This window comes from Protopterus annectens, chromosome 14.part0 (assembly GCF_019279795.1).
Source record: "Protopterus annectens isolate FY-2018-M chromosome 14.part0, PAN1.0, whole genome shotgun sequence".
Lineage (NCBI taxonomy): Eukaryota > Metazoa > Chordata > Ceratodontiformes > Protopteridae > Protopterus > Protopterus annectens.
In genome coordinates, this window is record NC_056748.1 from 290,295,516 (window position 1) to 290,314,775 (window position 19,260).

Below are 19,260 nucleotides of genomic sequence, written 5' to 3' on the forward strand. Positions count from 1 at the left end.
AGAGTGCGTGGCTCATAGTGACTTGGATTTCATTACGTGGAGCATGTCCATCAATTCTGAGTTGGACATGGCTTTGTAAGTCAGGCAGAGATCACCTCTGAGTAAGCGATATGCCACTGAGTACATCCGGAGTTTTTTCAGTCAGACTGCATAGGACATATGTTTGAGGCCAGTAATCCTCTTGATGAGGTACTTTTGTGGTCTCTCCAGCTGCTGGAAGTGTCTTGTGAGGTATATCCCAAATGGGGCATTGTACTCTGTGATTGGTCTGATGAGTGACGAGTAGAGGGGCACTATAACCTCTTTATTTCTAGATGCGAACCCTTTAGTAATTAGATGGGCCACATAGAAGGATTTCCTAACTACTTTGGCAATATGATTGTCAAAGAAGAGATTAGTATCTACCTGGGTCCCCAGATCTCTTATTACCTCTTCTGTATTAAGGGGTTTTCCACCTATGTGGTAATTCGTGGGTGTTTTGTTTTTCCAAAACGGGATGACTATGCATTTTTTGGCATTTAGCTTGAGGCCATGACTTTGACACCAGGTGTGCAGTAAGGCCCTTTTGGAGGATGTCCATGTCAGCCAGAGAGTCAATTATGGCTCGCAGTTTGCAGTCATTGGCGAACTTGGTTAGCTATAGTCCTCCTGTGTTTGCCTGTACTTCTGAGCAGTATATGCCTAACAGTAGGGATCCCAGGACCGAGCCTTGCAGGACACCACTTGTAACTGGTTTAGAGTCGGACCTGGAGCCTACTATTCTTACCGTGTGAGTTCTGCCTGTAAGCCAAGTGGCAACCCATCTCGTGATGTAGGGGTTTATGTTCAGGCTGGTGAGTTTTTCTGTAATACCCTAGTGGGGAATGGTGTCGAAAGCCTTGGCGAGGTCAAGGTAGACTGTGTGAACAACCTTTACCTCGTCTATGGCCTTGGTGACTGTCTCAAAAAAGTCAACCAGATTTAGTAGGCATGATCTGCCCTTAACAAATCCGAACTGGGTCGGGTCAAGTGTTTGGAGGTTCCCAATGTCTATGTTAATGAGTTCCATGATGATGCGCTTCATAGCCTTGCAGACCAGGCTAGTCAGGCTTATGGGTCGATAGTTACCAGGGTCAGTTGTGGCCCCTCCTTTGTGGAGTGGAATAACCGTTGCTGTGTGCCATTCTATGGGCACGTAGCCTGTGGAGAGGCTGAGGTTGAACAGCCTGTTTAGGTGGGGGGTTAGTTCTTTCTGTAGTTCATGCAAAACGCAGCCTGGCACACCATCTGGCCCCATTGACGCTGCGTTTTTGGCTTTTGAAAGGGCTATTTTCACCTGTGTGTCTGTGATTTCCGGGACACTACAGTTTTCCGGTATAGTTGTGGCCCCTTTTGGGGGTGGGGGGGGTGAAGTTTGCACTGAATTTATCTGCCAGGATATTGGCAGTATCAGTAGGTTCAGTATATTTTGTGCTATTTTGCACTAGTTCAGTGCATATCTGCGAGTTGATACTTAGATACTTAACATAGCTAAAGAAGGCCTTGTGGTTATCTTTTGAATCCTTGGCTATTTTTCTTTCGAAGTTAGCCTTGGATGATTTTATGAGGAACTTTAGTTTCTTACTGCTACTGATCAGGGATGTCTTTCCTTCTTGGGATTTGCTTTTTTTCTGAACTAGTTTCCTCCTTCTATTGTATAGCCTGTCTATGTCTGGGGTCCACCAGACTGGTTTCCTTCTCTTAGAGGAGTGAATCTTGGTTTTGCTAGGGATGGCACGAACCATGCATCCGTGTAGGTGCTCATAGAGTGCATTTGTAAAGGCTTCTGCATCTTGGGCAGCATTATCCTTTAGCATGGGAGCTGTGAAACTTACCAACTCTGTCTTAAGTAAGGTGAAGTTTGCTTTAGAAAAGTTTTCTACTGTGGTTTCCTTAGTTGGGGGTGGTGGTGGGGTGTGGACATCCAGAGTGATTAGTTTATGGTCTGATCTAACCAGTGACGGGTTGACCTGCAGTGTGGAACACCTATCGCCCATGTTTGTGATGACCAGATCCAATATGTTTTCACCTCTGGTAGGGGAGTTTACCAGTTGATCCAGGGCATTTGAGTTGATGAATTCCAGGAAGCACTGGGCCTGGGAGTTTGTACTCGAGTAGTTTTCTCAGTTAATGGTAGGGTAATTGAAATCGCCCAATATCAGGGTGATCGGTAGAACCTTCATGTTTTCCATGGGTCATGGAGGGTGATCTGTAGCAGGCCACAATTTGCATTGCAGATTTACCGATGTTAGTTGCACATGGATGATCTCAGAGGTATCATGCTGTGCTACTAACCTGGAGGCATAGGTATCCTTGATGAATATGGATACACCCCCTTCTTTTGTGTTTCGGTCCATGTTCTGTGGCTGAAACGTGTGGTACGAGTTGTAGCCCAGTAGTGCTGGGGTACTCTCTGGAGCCTTGAACCAGGTTTCAGTTACTGCACAGATGTCGACGTTCTCCATTTTGAGGAGTGCTTCGAGCGTGAGCATTTTGAGATTTAAACTCCTGGCATTGAGTAGCATAACCCTCAGATTTTTGCTAATTGTGCTGTTTACGGAGGTGGGTTTGACTTTTGAGCCTTGCCTAAAAAAGGCACTATGGGGGCAGCAAGCCTTGGCTAGTATTCAAAAGCCTAGGGGTGACACGTGCAAGCCCTCTCTTGTGGAGCAGCGCAGCTTATCGAGCATGTCGTCCCAGGCTGACAGACACTGGATCCTCTTTGAATGACACCAGAAGCTTAGCCAATTGTTGAAATTGATCATTTTTTCTTTATTCTGAGGTATCATTCTTGGTGAGGTCAGGATGCTACTCAGGGTCAGGGTCATACCAGCCTGGTCTACATGATCAGAGAGCTCTTCCATGTCTCTTTTCATGTAGTCCAGGGAGGTATGTCTCAGGTCATTCACACTAACATGAACAATGACAGTCATATTTGTACTTGTTCTGGAGTGAGCTGAGTACTTGTGTTATGTGGCGGATTCTGGCTCCTGACAGGCAGCTAACAGTAACCTTCTGCTTGTCCAGCCTAGTGAGGGGAACGTCAGTGTGCCTGACTATAGAGTCACCTATTACTAGTGTGTTAGGTATGTTCTTTCGCCTTAAGGACTATGACTGTGCAACACACTGATTTTGTGTTTAATGTGTTGTCTGGTGTGTGACGGGAGGTGCAGGTTGTTTGGATATCTGCTTTGCAGGTCTCTGATGCTTTTGAAGGTTTTTATTTAGAGCGTCCGAGTATGATTTTGTGTATTTATGTGTATTTTTTGCCAGTACTGGTTTAGTAGGTCTATGTGTGGCTGGAGGTGTGGTGCAAGTGTTAAGCTTCTCCTCTTGACTGTCTGTTCCAGTGTTGGGTGGAGACAGCTTAGCCTCCAGTTTGGCTGTATAATTGCATCTCTTGCATATGTTAGTGTTTTGTGGTAGGAGGAGAGGGTTGTCTGTGTACATGAGGCAGTTGTAACATTGCCTCAGGATACCCAGATTCACCAGCTGGACTGGAGAGTACACTTGAAATTGCCCTTTGGTCATGCCTGAATAGTAGGGTGAGCTGCTTAGTCGCTTGGTTGGTGAGGGGTGAATAAAGAGCCTTGTCCTACTGGGCAATCAAGTGTCAGGGTATATTAGTGCTTGCTATTAGGTCTGAGCAAATGCTGGGCTGTAGGATGCTTTTTTAAGTGCTTAGGTTGAGAGTTACACTAGTTTCAAGGGAAAAACTGAAGAAAAGACTTAGTGGAGCTGGGAATAATTTAACCCTAGCTAACCGGCACTGCCCGGCACACAAAACCGTGCAAACACAGTTTTTATAGCAGGGAAATGAAAGAGAGAGAAATTAGCCCAAAATGGCCAATAAACTACTAACTTCTGGGCTGGAACCACTCCTCCAAGGACAGATAGGCTGCTCAAAGCTCCCCTCTTTCACAGGTGAACAGAGAAACTTCCTTCTAACCAAGTAAGGTATGGGCAACTCAGAAACTTGTACCACAGCCCTGAATTCAGCACTAGCCTGAAAACTGTACTATACTAGCTTAGAAAGGTGGGAAACAAAGGATTTTTTTGTTTGTTTTTTTTTTTTTTGAAAAGAGAAGGCAAAAACAGTAAACTGTACACTTAAAACAGCTTTAAACGACTACAAATGATCAGAAAAGGTTATCACACTTTAGGGTGTGGCCTACAACATTTAAATTATTTAAACAAAAAACTTTTTAAAAGTGCAGACAGTCAAATGAGTACAATATGTGAAAAAAACAAGCTTTTGAATCACAATAAATGCAAGAAAATCGGCGTTTAGGTGGAAAACAGTTAAGTACAGCAAGAAAGTACAGAAAACTGATACTTAATCACTCCAAAGTCTCACTTCTAAGCTAGAAGACTTGTATCAATTTAAGTCTTTCTAGTGCTTCCCAGTAGGATAGTTACAGGAAAGATGGGAAACAAGCACAGATGTGGTCTTTTAAACCAGAAAGTTCAAAGATATGGACAAACTGTCCAAATGGTCAATAAACTACAATTTCTGGGCCAAGAACCACTTCTCTTGTGGTAGACAGGCTACCTTCTGCTTTCCACTCCCACTGATAAGCTAGAAGGCTTTCCTCCAACACAGAAAGACTTGCGGGGTGCAGACGCTTACCAACAGTCCTGGATACAGCAACTCTGTATCTGGACTAGGCTAGTTACAGGAAAGGTGGGAAACAAGCGCAAGTGCGGCTTTTAAACCAGAAAGTTGAAAGAGATGGAGAAAAACTGCCCAAATGGCCAATAGCTACAATTTCTGGGCCAGGAACCACTCCTCTTGTGGTAGATAGGCTACCTAATGCTTACCACTCCCGCTGATAAGCTAGAAGGCTTCCCTCCAACACCAGAAAGGCTTGGGGGGCTCAGAAGCTTACCAACAGTCCTGGATACAGCAACTCTGTATCTGGACTAGGCTAGTTACAGGAAAAGTGGGAAACAAGCGCAAGTGCGGCTTTTAAACCAGAAAGTTGAAATAGATGGAGAAAAACTTCCCAAATTACCAATAGCTACAATTTCTGGGCCAGGAACCACTCCTCTTGTGGTAGATAGGCTACCTAATGCTTACCACTCCCACTGATAAGCTAGAAGGCTTCCCTCCAACACAGAAAGGCTTGGGGGGCTCAGAAGCTTACTAACAATGCTGGATACAGCAACTCTGTAACCGGACTAGGCTACTTATTGGAAAGGCGGGAAACAAGCACAAGTGCGGCTTTTAAACCAGAAAGTTGAAAGAGATGGAAAAAAACTGCCCAAATGGCCATTAGCTGCAACTTCTGGACCAGGAACCACTCCTCTTGTGGTAGATAGGCTACCTAATGCTTACCACTCCCACTGATAAGCTAGAAGGCTTCCCTCCAACATGGAAAGGCTTGGGGGCTCAGAAGATTACAAAGAGTCCTGGATACAGCAAATCTGTACCTGGACTAGACTAGTAATAGGAAAGGCAGGAAACAAGTGCAAACACAGGCTTTTAAATCAGAAGGTTGAAAGAGATGGAAAAGCTTCCCAGACAGCCAATAAACTATAATTTCTGGGCCAGAAACCACTCCTCCTGTGGTAGATAGGTTACTTAATGCTTACCACTCCCACTGATAAGCTAGAAGGCTTCTCTCCAACACAGAAGGGCTTGGGGGGCTCAGAAGCTTACCAACATTCCTGGATACAGCAAATCTGTACCTGGACTACACTAGTTACAGTAAAGGCAGGGACCAAACGCAAACACGGGCTTTTAAACCAGAAAGTAGAAATCAATGGAAAAACTGACTAAATGGCCAATGAACTACAATTTCTGGGTCAAAACCTACTCTTCCCGTGATAGATAGGCTATCTAGTGCTTGCCACTCCCACTGATAAGCTAGAAGGCTTCCCTCCAACACAGAAAGGCTTGGGGGGCTCAGAAACTTACCAAACAGTCCTGGATACAGCAAGTCTGCATCTGGACTAGACTTATTACAGGAAAGGCAGGAAACAAGCTTAGATTTTTTTTTTTTTTTTTTTACAGAAAAGCAGCTAAAACATCAGTAAATACAATTCAATTTGCAGTGCAGGCTAGCACACTTGAGTGTGTAGCAATATTACGGCAAATACAGTTTAAATAAATGCAATTAAATGAACAAATGACTAAAAAACAAGTGCAGAAGGCAGTAAATTAGAAGGCTATTAACAAGCAGTAATAAGTGCAGAGTAAGAGCGACTGAACAGATAACAGCACGCAGAAGAGCAACTAAGACAGTTACAGTAAGAGCAGCTGAATAAAATATGTATATATTTTATTTATTTTATTTATTTATTTTTTTCCGAGGGAGGGAACAGAGCAGGATTAAGAGGCTGCAGGAGTTGTCCTTCCCAAATACTCTTTTTGTACACAGTAGGAGTGCCAGAAATCAGAATATGATCTCACTGCACTCAGTTGAGAGAGCAAATGAGATGGGCCCAGAAGGAATATCCAAATACAAATTTACAAGAGGGGCAGGCAATTTCAAAGCCACCAACATTAACACCAGAACAAGAACAGGGACGGTGGGTGGAACTAACTGTAGAGACACAGCCACAACTATCAGTTGAGTTAATATTCAGTCAGAAACACAAATAAATAAATTAAATGCAGAAAAAAAGAGCAGATAAAAGTGTACTTAAATTCACTTATACGTCCAGTTGATTTCAGGTAGATCTTAGCCGGAGCAAAGCTCAGATAATAAGCAGAAATAACCCAAAATGTACCACTTATATATGACAGGACAGGATATCAGTGAAGAGGTGAAACTACCCCCACTGCTATCAATGGCTACACAGAAATTCTAACAAGTACTCTGTAGAGACACAACTTTCAGTTCAGTTAATATTCAGTGAGAAACAAATAAATAAATAAAATGCAGAACTATATGAATAAGAGCAGATAAAAGTGTACTTAAATTCACTTATACGTCCAGTTGATTTCAGGTAGATCTTTGTCGGAGCAAAGCTCAGATAATGATGTATGTATACATAAAAGCAGGAATTTAGTTGGTTGCCAGATGAATTCAGACTGGTAAAAATGGAAATAAATTAATCAGCATTATTGTACCAGTATCAACAAATGATGAAAGAAAAAAAATATGGAGAAAGCATCATCAGTCACTCGTAGTAAAAAGCATAGGAATTTAGTTATAATATAAGGAGAAGGAAGAGGTTAGGTTATAGAGCAGGTACATAGCCAGGAAGAGTTGAGATGATTTTTCAGTATTTGTTTGAAGGTGGTGGTGCTGCCCGTGTTGCTTATAGAAGGAGGAAGAGAGTTCCATAGTTTAGCGACGGTGAAGTAGTAGAGCAGTTGACCAGCCTGTAAGGTGGGCTTTTCTACTTTTAGAAGTAGATGATTTTCAGATCTTAATTGCCTGCTGGGTTGGTATTTGGCAAGTAGAGTTGAGAGAGCAGGACAGTCTGTGAGTCTGTAGATTATTTTGCATGCTGTAGTTAGCTGGATGAATGAGAGATGGTGGGGGAGTTCCAACCAGTCTAATTGTTTCAGTGAGTTACAGTGGTGGGATGAGCATTTGGCTTTGGTGGCAAATTTGGCTATTCTGTTGTAGCACATATCAAGTTTGGATTTTGTAGAATTTTTGATATTAGTGAGGATTAGTGAGGATATTAGTATTTCTATGACCTGAACATGCATATTAATAGCAGGCACATGCTAGCTTCAGTGCCATTTTGTGAGTAGAGCCACAGTGTGAACATCTATGCCTAAGACAGCTAGTTTGTGTATATGCTTATGTTTGCTATAATAAAGCTGCTTGAACAGAACCCACAATGTTCATCTACTTCATCTTGACTAGATAAGCGACATGGCTTCAGAACCAAAATTCCAGAGACTGCTTTTCAGAGCCATGAGGTGCAGAGTTAATATTGAAGACAAACTATGAACTGAATGCAAAAAAGGGTCAGAAATGAATTAAAGGTAATGAAAACTTGCGCAAATGATTTATTTTATAAAAAAGATAAAGCAGACCATTTCAAGGACATAAAATGCACTACCAAGCAAGCAAATAGCAAAAAACATTTATTAAACAAATGAGAAGCATAAAAAAGTGTATTAATTAAACAAAATGTTTGAAATTAAGATATATGATAACATGAGCATCAGAAAAGCACATAAAAGGGTTCAAAATTACCTCAGAATTGCAAAACAAGAATGTTTATAGTAAAATGAGCATGTTTAGAGTTAAAACAAGCACAAGAAAATATAATGGGCATGAAAAGAGATTAAATGAGCAAAACAAATATAACAAACAGCAAAAAGGGCACATTGAGTATAAATAAAGCAAGGTGACTGCATGTGTTTTGGCAAATTACTGTGTTTTGACATAAACTACTACTTCACATTGATTGGAGCTCTGAATAGTATAACTAGAGTTATTCAAAGTATACCAAAGTATACAAAAGTGCTTACAGTGTGTGTTTATTACTGTGCATTTATTCCAAAGAGTTTGTTGTGTGCAAAGTGACACTGTTTCATAAAGTGCAGTCAATGGCCATTTCGAAAAGTTTCTTGAGCTGGGTTTGTCTATTCTCAGAGTACCACCATTTTGGGGAAATTTCAGTGTGCTGTGTACTGTTTATTCGCAGAGTGCAATTATTTTGAAATGTTTCTTACTCTGAACTTCTTCCACTCAGTTTTTTTCACACAGTGCAGTTATTTTGAAATGTTTCTTAAAATGATGATAAGTGACTTTTACAGTACTGTGATTTCAAGACAGGGTTGTCAAATTTCTGATAGGCCAGGTAGGGACAAAAAAAAGGTCTTTCACACTAAGTGAAGACCAAAAAAAAAAAAAAAAAAAACATTGCAGTTCCACATTAAGCACAAATAGCTCCGTGCTTGGCGATTTTTGATTGGCCTGTATGCCATTGTATGAGCCAATCAAAAAATTGCACAGGGAACCCTCTTCTGTTCATGCGGAAGATCAGGCTGTTCCACATTAAACAGAAGTAGCTCTGTTTTGCAATTTTTTTGACTGGCTCATATACCGGCATACGGGCCAATAAAAAAAAAAACAAAGCGGAGGCTGTTTCTCTGGGCTTTTAACCTGCAGTGCCGGACTCGGGAACGGGCTGCTGATCCTGGGATAGTTCTGCTCAAATACAGATGTCTGGCAACCCTGTTTCAGGAGTATTGCAGTGCCCGGGAAACGTATTTTGCAAAGTTCAGTTATACAGAGGCTTGTTGTGCTGTTGGGCATAGTTATGAGTACTGGCATACATTTCAGGCATATGTACATGTGTTTGTGTTCGTGTCCATGCATACTGGCAAAAGTCTTTACTGAGATATATTAATATGGCAGAAGCTTTTGAAAAACTGCTACCACTTGTATTTGATCAAAATATTATAGAGAACCGGAAAATATTTGAGCAAGAGTACGATGTAGTCATACAAGCAGCTTATTCTGATAAAGATGCACGCACCAAGGCATTCATTTTGCTATATCTAGCATGGTCAGAGGCAATACAAAGAGTGCATTTATTTATATATACACTAGCAGTATATGAAGATGAAGGGACAAATGGTCATATTATTTTACAAACTGAATCAGGTGAAGACCCTGAGTGTTTGAAGTGCAAATTTAGAGAAATGTGCAAACCCAGACCAAAGTTACATTAGAGAGGCATTTGTTTTACGCAAGAGATCAAAAGCAAGGAGAGGCTGTTGCAGCTCATATTACTGACCTGAAAAACAAAGCTAAAACATGTAAGTCTGGTGACATGAATGATGAGTTAATAAAGGACAGGCTCACGTGTAGTATTACTATTGCTGCTTTGAGAAAGATTTTGCTTTGTGACAGTGATTTAATGCTGAACAAAGCTTTTGAGATTTGTCAAATTCACGAAGTTACAGAAAGGCACACAAATATGCTTGCAAGTGATAACAGCACAGTTTCAGCAGGCCCCAGAGCAAATGTAGACAGCATGCAACATGTGGCAGGCAGAAACAGGCTTAAGCACGTGGCAGCTGTAGCCCTTGTAGGTGTGGCAAGAAAAATCCGCAATCTTCCAGCAAGTTCTAAGACAAGTTCAGTCAAAGGAGCATGTTCAGTGCCGTACAATTCGTATCAATTGTGGTGCTAACCATGAGTCTAAAAGAGAAAAGTGCTTAGCATTTCGTCAGCAATGCTATAAATGTAAAAAAATTGAACCATTTTCAAAAATTTTGCAAATCAGGTAAGCCTCGTACTGTTATAAAGATGAGTCATTTGAAAAAGCAAATTGATCAAGTTGAACTGCAACAGTCTTTATATGTAGATGGTGTATCAATGATTGGTGAAAAGATCGATGCAGTAGGTTTATTGGCAAAGAATGAAGTGTTTTGTACTGTCCAGAAAATGGTAAATTTACCGAGCTAAAAGTAGACACTGGTTCAAAGTGTAATGCTATGTCAGCAGACACATTTGCTAAGGTGAGAGCTGGTGAACAACTAAATGTGGCCAGTTGTGCGAAACTTCTTGCTTATGGAGGTGAAGAAATTCAGACTGAAGGCTCAGTAGTGCTTTCATGTTATGTGGCCAAGAACTGTTATAGCTTATTATTCTATGTAGTTTGAAGACCTGTGCAGTCATTACTGGGTCTCAGAGACAGCTTGAGAATTAATCTGATTTCATTTGCCAAAGAGGTTCATCAAATAAGCACATTTCCCAGTTCCAGCTTCACTAACACTATTTTTTCAGAGTATGCTGATGTTTTCGATGACAAGTTAGGCAAACTTCCCGTTCTGTATTCTATGAAGTTAGACCCAGAGATCAGTCCATTAGTCAGACCAGCAAGTAAAGTTCTGATAGCTATGCAACATAAAGTCAAAGGTCAGCTGGACAAAATTGTGCAGCAAGGTGCAGTTTGTCTAGTTACAGAACCAACCGAATGGGTGTCTTCTATGGTAGCAGCTCACAAAAAAGGCTCAGACGAAATCAGAATATGCACAGACCAAAAGATTTGAACAAAGCATTGAAAAGACCACAGCATCCCATGCGTACAAAGAAGTTGCAGCTGTAATACCAAATGCCACTGTTTTTTCTGTCTTAGATGCAAAGAGTTGATTTTGAGAAGTGATGCTTGATTGCAAATCTTCATTACTGACTACATTCAGTACCCCATTTGGAAGATACAAATTTCTTAGAATGCCATTTGAAATAAATTCTGCAAGTGAAGTCTTTCGGTGTGTAATGGAGCAAATTTTTTCAGGTTATCCTTGGGCCTTAATAGTAGATGATTTGTTAGTCAGAGGCAACGGTGAAGCAGAGCATGACAGAAATCTTAAAGACTTCTAGAGAGAGCAGGTGAAGTGAACTTAACTCTTAACCATCTAAAGTGCAAATTCAGACTATCAGAAGCTACATATGTAGGTCTTTTATTTACTAGCATTAGCTTGAGGCCAGACCCATCCAAGCAAGCATCCATTCTTAAGATGCCAGCACCACGTAATGTGCAAGCTCTAAAACGTTTTCTTGGTATGGTCAGCTATTTAGGCAAGTTTATACCAAACTTCAGTGAGTTGACAGCGCCTTTGAGAGAGCTAACACATAAGAATATTACATGGTCATGGTTAGAACATTACCAGAATGCATTTGAAGACCTTAATCAGAAAATTGCTACTCCATCTACATTAAGATACTATGATGTCAACAAACCAGTAACTCTTTCCTGCGATGCTTCAAAGAGCAGTAGCCTATGCATCTAGAACACTTACCCAAACTGAAATGCAATATGCTCAGATGGAGAAATAACTTTTGGCAATAGTATTTGCATGTTCCAAGTTTCATGATTATATTTACGGTGGAGATATTCAGATTGAAAATGAGCATCAACCTCTGGTTACTATTTTAAAGAAGCTTTTACATTCAGCTCCAGTAAGATTGCAAAGAATGATGCTCAAGTTACAAAATTACAACTTCAAAATGGTTTGTACAAAAGGCAAACTTCTTTATCTGGCTGATACCTTATCCAGATCACCCAGAAATACAATGGAACAGCTTGACGCAGAAAACTTTGACTTCAGTGTCATTGAAGTGCATAATTTTTCTACCACAAGACTTGATGAGCTAAGACATCATACAAAGACTGATCCAGTTTTGCAAAAGCTCAAACACTACATCAATGTTTAATTGCTATCAAAACAATCTAGTGTACCACCTGAGGTGCAACTCTATCTTCCTTACAGAGATGAGATGTTGATGGAAGATGGCATTATTTTCAAAGGTCCTAAAATTGTTGTTTCTGCTTCCTTACAACAAGAATACATCCAGATTTTGCATCGTGGTCACCCAGGTTTCTAAGCTACCAAAAGAAGGGCAAGAGGACTAGTATTTTGGCCTTCTCTAGCAAAATACATTTATAAGTGCTTTCTTCTTGTTCAGTATGCAACAGTACTAAACCACATTTGCAAAAAGAGCCACTTCAGCTAAGTGAAATTCATGAACTACCACGGTCAACGGTAGCCACTGATATATTTGAGTGGAACAATCAACATTACTTAGTACTGGTAGACTCTTATTCAAACTGGTTTGAGATCGATTTACTACCCAACCTAACATTCACTACTGCTATTACCAAGCTGAAATGTCATTTCTCAGACATGGAAGTCCACAAAAGCTTATTTCTGACAATGATACCGAATTTACCAGTCAGTTGTTTCAGAAAGTTGCAAGAGAATGAGACTTTGTACATGTTACTAGTAGTGCCGAATATCTCCAGTCAAATGGACTAGTTGAACATGCAGTACAGAGTGCAAAGCAATTACTTGAGAAGTGAAAGCGTGACTATACTGATGTCTTTTGAATTTACTCAAGCTCAGAAACATACTCCTTGACAATATACTTGGCTCACCTGCTCAGAGACTTCTGTCTATGCAAACCAGAAAAACATTGCCTGTCAGTTCCTGTTTATTGGGGCCTAAAGCTAAAAACAACAAAGCAATCAAAGCCCAATTATTTAGAAAGCGTTCTCTCCAGAAGCCAAGCTATGACAAATCGAGCAGATTTCTTCACCCCTTGAAAGAAGGAGAGACAGTGAGGATACAAACAGCAAAAGGTTTCAACCGGATTGGTCAAGTAACAAATATATATGAAGAGCCGAGATCCTATCTTGTGAAGTCTGAGGGTGCAGAGTACAAGAGATCTACTTCCTGTATCAGAACCGTTATTGCAGCAATGTTCCTATGATATAGACTGTAAATCTCAGAATGATTCAGACCATGTTCCTGTTCCAGAACATGTCTTGATTCCCACTACTGTTTCTGATAATATTCATAATATCCCTAAGGTTGAACATTTAGCAGAGACAATCCCAGTTGCTAAATCCAATTCCAATTTATATCTCACACGATTTGGTCACATTTCCAGACCCAGCGTGCAATACAAAGCAACTTGGATGTAGTTGTGTGTGTGTGTGTGTGTGTGTGTATAGATATGTGTATATATATATATATATATATATATATATATATATATATATATATATATATATCAAATATATATATAGTTTGTATAATTGCATGATGGAAAATTACTTTGTACCTATAGCATGTCAGTCAGTGTTGTCAATGTCATTTCTCAAAGAGGGAGGATGTAGAATAACATGTGTTGTACCTTTAAGAAGCATTTTTAAGACTTGAAGATGCATATAAATAGCAAGCACCTGCTAGCTTCAGTACCATTTTGTGAGTGCAGCCAGACTGTGAACATCTATGCATGAGACAACTAGTCTGTATATATGTTTATGTTTGTATATAATAAATCTGCTTGAACAGAACCCACAATGGTCATCTACTTCATCCAACAGGCAGATAGTAAACAGGTGCAGACATGTTAGCTCTCCTTTTTAGCCATTGCATGACATATAGATTTTTGCATTTTTTGTAGTTATAAGACTGTATTTTAATTAATAATAACTTTATATTTTTCAGAGTACACTGCAGATGATGGCATTAGTGATGCTCCTGATAAGATTATACAGCAAAGCTAAGCATCCACTGACTAGTTTGCTCAGCTGTGCTCAGACAACAAACTGATTGGAATATCACACAGCTGTCTTATTGTAAGTATGTTTTCTTTAGTTACTGCTTCCACAACCACTTTCTACTGAACACAGTAATGTGTAATTGATTTCTAACCACAAGTTCTAACCAAGTGGTTGTCATAGACCCAGAAATTAGTAAAATGATTTAACCTTTTCCATTTGCCAGAACAGCATTATCAATATGTAAACAATATATTAGAAGACATTACACAACGCATAACTTAATTTGATGAGTGTGCTGTGAGTTTAGAATCTAAAGAATTATGATAACATTTATGAAAAGTTTATGTACCAAGTTCCTTAACATATACAAACTATTATAGGTGGGAAAAGATATTCTGTCAAGCCAAGCTTAAACTGAAGCTAAACATTGGCTTGTTTCACAAAGTCTTTAGATCCATAAACCACATGTTTGGCTACCCCTCCTCACTGACAGTTGGAAACAATGTGATGATTCATGGAGGGTAGTTTGTAGCAGCTGGAGAAACACAGCCAAACAATGTTTTTGGCTGATGGTAGTAAGGTTGTCACCAGCATGCTGTTTTTTTGCCAGTGATAAACATTTAGTCACTCTTTGCAGCCAAATAGCATTGATGTCAGATGAAGAATTAACATATAGTCGCCAGCAGAGCATTAGCTCAAAATGAAGAGGTCATCCAGCCAACTTTCCAAACATTTGCTGAAAACCCAGTATCTAGCAGTTACTTGAAAACCAGCAGTACAGATTATTGTATCACAGTCGCAAATTTAACTGGAAAAAAATGAAGTTTTCAGGTTCAGACATGGATTAACTATTACAGTTGTGTTATAAGAGACAGATCTTCAGCATGGCTGGGGTTTACAGTGCTCATCATAGAGGATTGATTGTGGAAGGGTAGAATTCAAAAACCATGTTTTAGAGCTCTGTGACAGTTAACATCAAACTTCCAGTGTTTCTACCTACCCTTAAAATAGCATTCCGAAAAAAAAACTTTGAAGAAAACCTCATGGATAGTTGTCTTAATTTATAAAGCGGTTTATTGCAGAATGCCATCACCTTTAAGAGCCTGATGTTTTACACTGATATCAGGCTGGGTTCATGGTAAAAAAAATGATTTCGTAGACAGCTGGGTAGTGATTTGTTAATTTAAAAATGCGTAAGGGAATGTGACTTGTCTTGAAAAAAATGCTCTAGCTGTGTAGGGCAGTTGCCGCAGCAAATCCATTAGGTTTGTTTTGTACTATATGTATACATGTATGTATATTGTACAGTTTGCTGGAAGTGTTGACATAAAATATGGAGGCACTAGCTAACCAAACTTCTAACACAGCTTTTCCTTCCTTGTTTCATGTTGTGACAGGCTGTAACACTAACTGAATGCAGCTCGATAACTTCTGTCTCTCTTTTTATTTGTTACTACCAGCCATTGTGCATTATTTTTAGTTACTAACATCCCTTTCAGCTTAGTGCAAGGTTTTCAGAATGCAGTCCCTGTATGATATCTTTTCTGGTCAACTGACTTGTTTTTTTCTGCAGATTTTGATATGTTGAGCCAATCCAATTGCATGAGCTCAAAACTGGTTCAACTGTAACTTATCTCAAGGCAATACAGCTATGCTAACTAATGGGGCGCATGGGTTTAAGTCACTGACTGAGGAGTTTGCAGGATTTTGTCCTCAACAATAAATGTTTTAGCAGTATTGCTGATGCTCACTGCTACTGTTTTATAGTAGTGAAGTTTACTGAAATTGTTATACCATATGTATAGATAGTCACTTTACTGGTCATAAACCCTGACACAAAGTCTGTGATACCCGGATTACTCCCTATAGGCCCTAGCTTGTGTGAATCTACAACTATTTTCTCTCTCTCACTCAGTGTCTGTCTTTCAGAGAGGCCACTATCTCCAGTACTTAGTCAATGCTGCAAAGACTGCATGGCTATGTGTTTTTCCACATCACTTCCTTCCCTTAACAGTGAGGTTTACACCTCTTTCTCTCTCAGATTCTCCCTTTTATAAGAAGAGCGTTGTGGCCTTCTCTACCCAGGAAGGTTCATTCGCTCCTCAGCAGTTATTATAGAACATTACACCATATGGCCCCGTATCAGAGACCTGTGAGGATGAGCATCATTGGCTAGCCCAATCCCACCTTACCTAGTCCACAAATTCTTGGAACATGGTTTGCAGTACCGTAGATTGCGTATCATCTGACATCAAGTTCACTTTGGGAACAGATGTAGTAGCATGATTGCTTAATGGTATTCTACAGTTCTTGGCAGCAAGAGCTTTCTCCCTTGACTCAGTTTGGTTGATCACACTGTGGCACTCTGCTTATCTCTTGGAAATGGGCTCAGTGGAGTCCTTTTTCTGAGCCTCAGTTTCACTGTGGTACTTTACAGTTTTTTCTCATGCTCTGTCATACTTGAACTCAGTTTCTGCAGCAGTCAAGCAGACTAACTCTGTTTAATGTATTTTGTATTATTTCAAGCATATCTTTATTTAGTGTAGCATGTTTTGACAATAGTTTTGATTTTCCATGCTCTAATTCACTGCATTTTTGATTACTCATGTCATTCTGTCTTTCCAATTCAACTACATTTGGCTTAGGGAATATCACTCCATTAACCAGACTTCTTCTGCACTTAATGGATTACCACCTATGTGGTAATTTGTGGGCACTTTGTTTTTGCCAAAGGGGGTGGCTATACACTTTTTGGCGTTTAGCTTGAGGCCATGGCTCTGTCACCAGTTGTCTATTTCTATGAGGCCCTTTTGGAGGATGCTTGTGTTGGCTGTAGAGTCGGTTATGGCACCCAGTTTGCAGTCATCTGCGGACTTAGTCAGCCACAGTCCTTCAATGTTGGCCTGTACCTCCGAGAAATATGTACCGAACAAGAGAGGTCCCAGGACTGAGCCTTGGGGGATGCCACTTGTAACTGGTTTGGAGTCTGACATGGCTCCAGCAATTCTAACCATGTGGGTTCTGTCCTTGAGCCAGTTTGCAACCCATCTAGTGACATAGGGGTTTATATTTAAGCTGGTGAGCTTATCTATAATGCCCGAGTGGGATATTGTATCGAAGGCTTTTGCGAGGTCCAGGTAGGCTGTGTGGACCACCTTCCCCTCATCAATGGCCTTGGTGACTGTTTCAAAGAAATCAACCAGGTTTAAGAGGCAGGATCTGCCCTTAACAAAGCCGAACTGGGTAGGATCCAGTGTCTGTAGGTCCCCAATATCTTTATTTATGAGATCCATGATGATCCTTTCCATAGCTTTGCAGACCAAGCTAGTCAGGCTTATGGGGCGATAGTTTCCAGGATCCGTTGAGGCACCACCTTTGTGGAGAGGGACCACTGTTGCTCTATGCCACTCTTTGGGTACATATCCTGTAGTAAGGCTAAGATTGAACAGTAGTTTTATGTTTGGGTTTAGCTCTTCTTGGAGCTCATGTAGGATGCAGCCTGGGACACCGTCTGGTCCCATTGATGCTGTGTTTTTTGCTTTGGAGAGGGCAGCTCTTACCTGAGCATCTGAGATGTCAGGGGGGGGCAGCACTCTGCTGGGATAAATATTTGTCCTTTTGGTGGGGAAGTTTGCACTGAACCTGTCAGCTAGGATGTTGGCAATGTCTGTGGGTTCAGTGTATTTTTTGTCATTTTGGACTAATTCTGAGCATATCTGAGAATTCCCACCCAGGTTCCTAACATAACTAAAGAAAGCCTTGTGATTATCCTTAGTGTCCTGTGCAATTTTTCTCTCGAAGCTGGCCTTAGACGATTTTATGAGTGCCCGTAGTTTTTTGCTAATACTGATCAGAGATGCCTTCCCTTTTTGGGATTTTGCTCTATCATGTAGTAGCTTCCTCCTTCTATTGTATAGATTGTTTATGGCTGGGGTCCACCAGACAGGACATCTGCCTTTGGAGGATTGGGTCTTGGTTTTATTTGGGATTGCATGATTCATGCATTCCTGAAGGTGTTCATAGAATGCGTTTATAAAGGATTCTGCGGTCCGGGCCATATTTTTCACAGGCCCGGGGGCTTTGAAGGATTCCACCTCGGTTTTGAGGAGTGTGAAATTTGCTTTAGAGAAGTTTTTCACTGTGGTTTTCAGGGCAGGGGGTGGAGTTGGGATGTGAATATCCAGTGAGGTTAGTTTATGGTCTGATCTTACCAGTGAGGGATATACTTCTGGTTTGGAGCATAGAGTCCCCATGTTGGTGATGATCAGGTCCAGTATGTTTTCCCCTCTTGTGGGAGTGGTAACAAGTTGTTCCATAGCATTTGAGTTTATAAATTCTAGGAACCTTTGGGCTAGGGTGTTGGAGCTAGAGTAATGCTCCCAGTCTATGTTTGGGTAGTTGAAGTCGCTCAATATAATGGTGTTTGGAGAGACCTTCATATTTTCCAGTGTTCTCAGGAAGGCCGAGTGGGGTTCCTGGGTTTGGGAGGGTGGTCTGTAGCAGGCTATAAACTGGAAGGCAGTTTTACTCACTGTTAGTTGCACATGGATAGTCTGTGATGCTTCGTGCTGTGCCACCAACCTGGAGGTGTGGGTATCTTTGACGAATATTGATACTCCCCCTCCTTTTATAGTATGGTCCAAGTTTTGGGGCCGAAAAGCATGGTATGAGGTATAACCTGGTAGTGCTGGGGTGCTCTCGGGAGCCTTGAACCAGGTTTCTGTTACTGCAAAGATATCGATGTTCTCCATGCTAAGGAGAGTTTCGAGTGTGTGCATCTTGAGGTTTAGACTTCTGGTATTGAGTAGCATTACTCTTAGTTTCTTATCCCTTGTGATACCTATGGAGGTGGGTTTGTCTTTTGAGCCTTGCCTAAAAAAGGCACTATGGGGGTAGCAAGAGCCTTTGCCAATATCCAAAAGCCCAGGGGGTGACAGGTGCAAGCTGTCCCTAGCGAAGCATCGTGGCTTGTCAAGCATGTCATCCCAGGCTGACAGGCATTGGATCCCCTTTGAATGACACCAATACTTAAGCCAATTGTTGAAATTGATCATCTTGTCTTCATATTGTGGTATCATTCTTGGTGAGGGTAAGATGCTACTCAAGGTCAGGGTCATACCGGCCTGGGTTACATGCTCAGAGAGCTCCTCTATGTCTCTTTTCATGTAGTCCAGAGAGGTACGTCTCAGGTCATTCACACCAGCATGGACAATGACTGAGTCATATTTGTCCTTGCCTTGGAGT

The 19,260-nt window shown here is 40.9% G+C and overlaps 1 protein-coding gene across 9 annotated transcripts in view; it reads left to right on the plus strand.

The window, feature by feature from the left end:
- The window catches only part of CHST15 (carbohydrate sulfotransferase 15), a 966,917-nt gene that overhangs the window by 200,390 nt on the left and 747,267 nt on the right, over positions 1–19,260 (plus strand). For all 9 annotated transcript variants that reach the window (XM_044056008.1, XM_044056009.1, XM_044056010.1 and 6 more), the window contains one exon: positions 13,961–14,091. The gene's annotated coding sequence lies outside the window, so the exon portion shown is untranslated. The remainder of the gene's footprint in view (positions 1–13,960; positions 14,092–19,260) is intronic.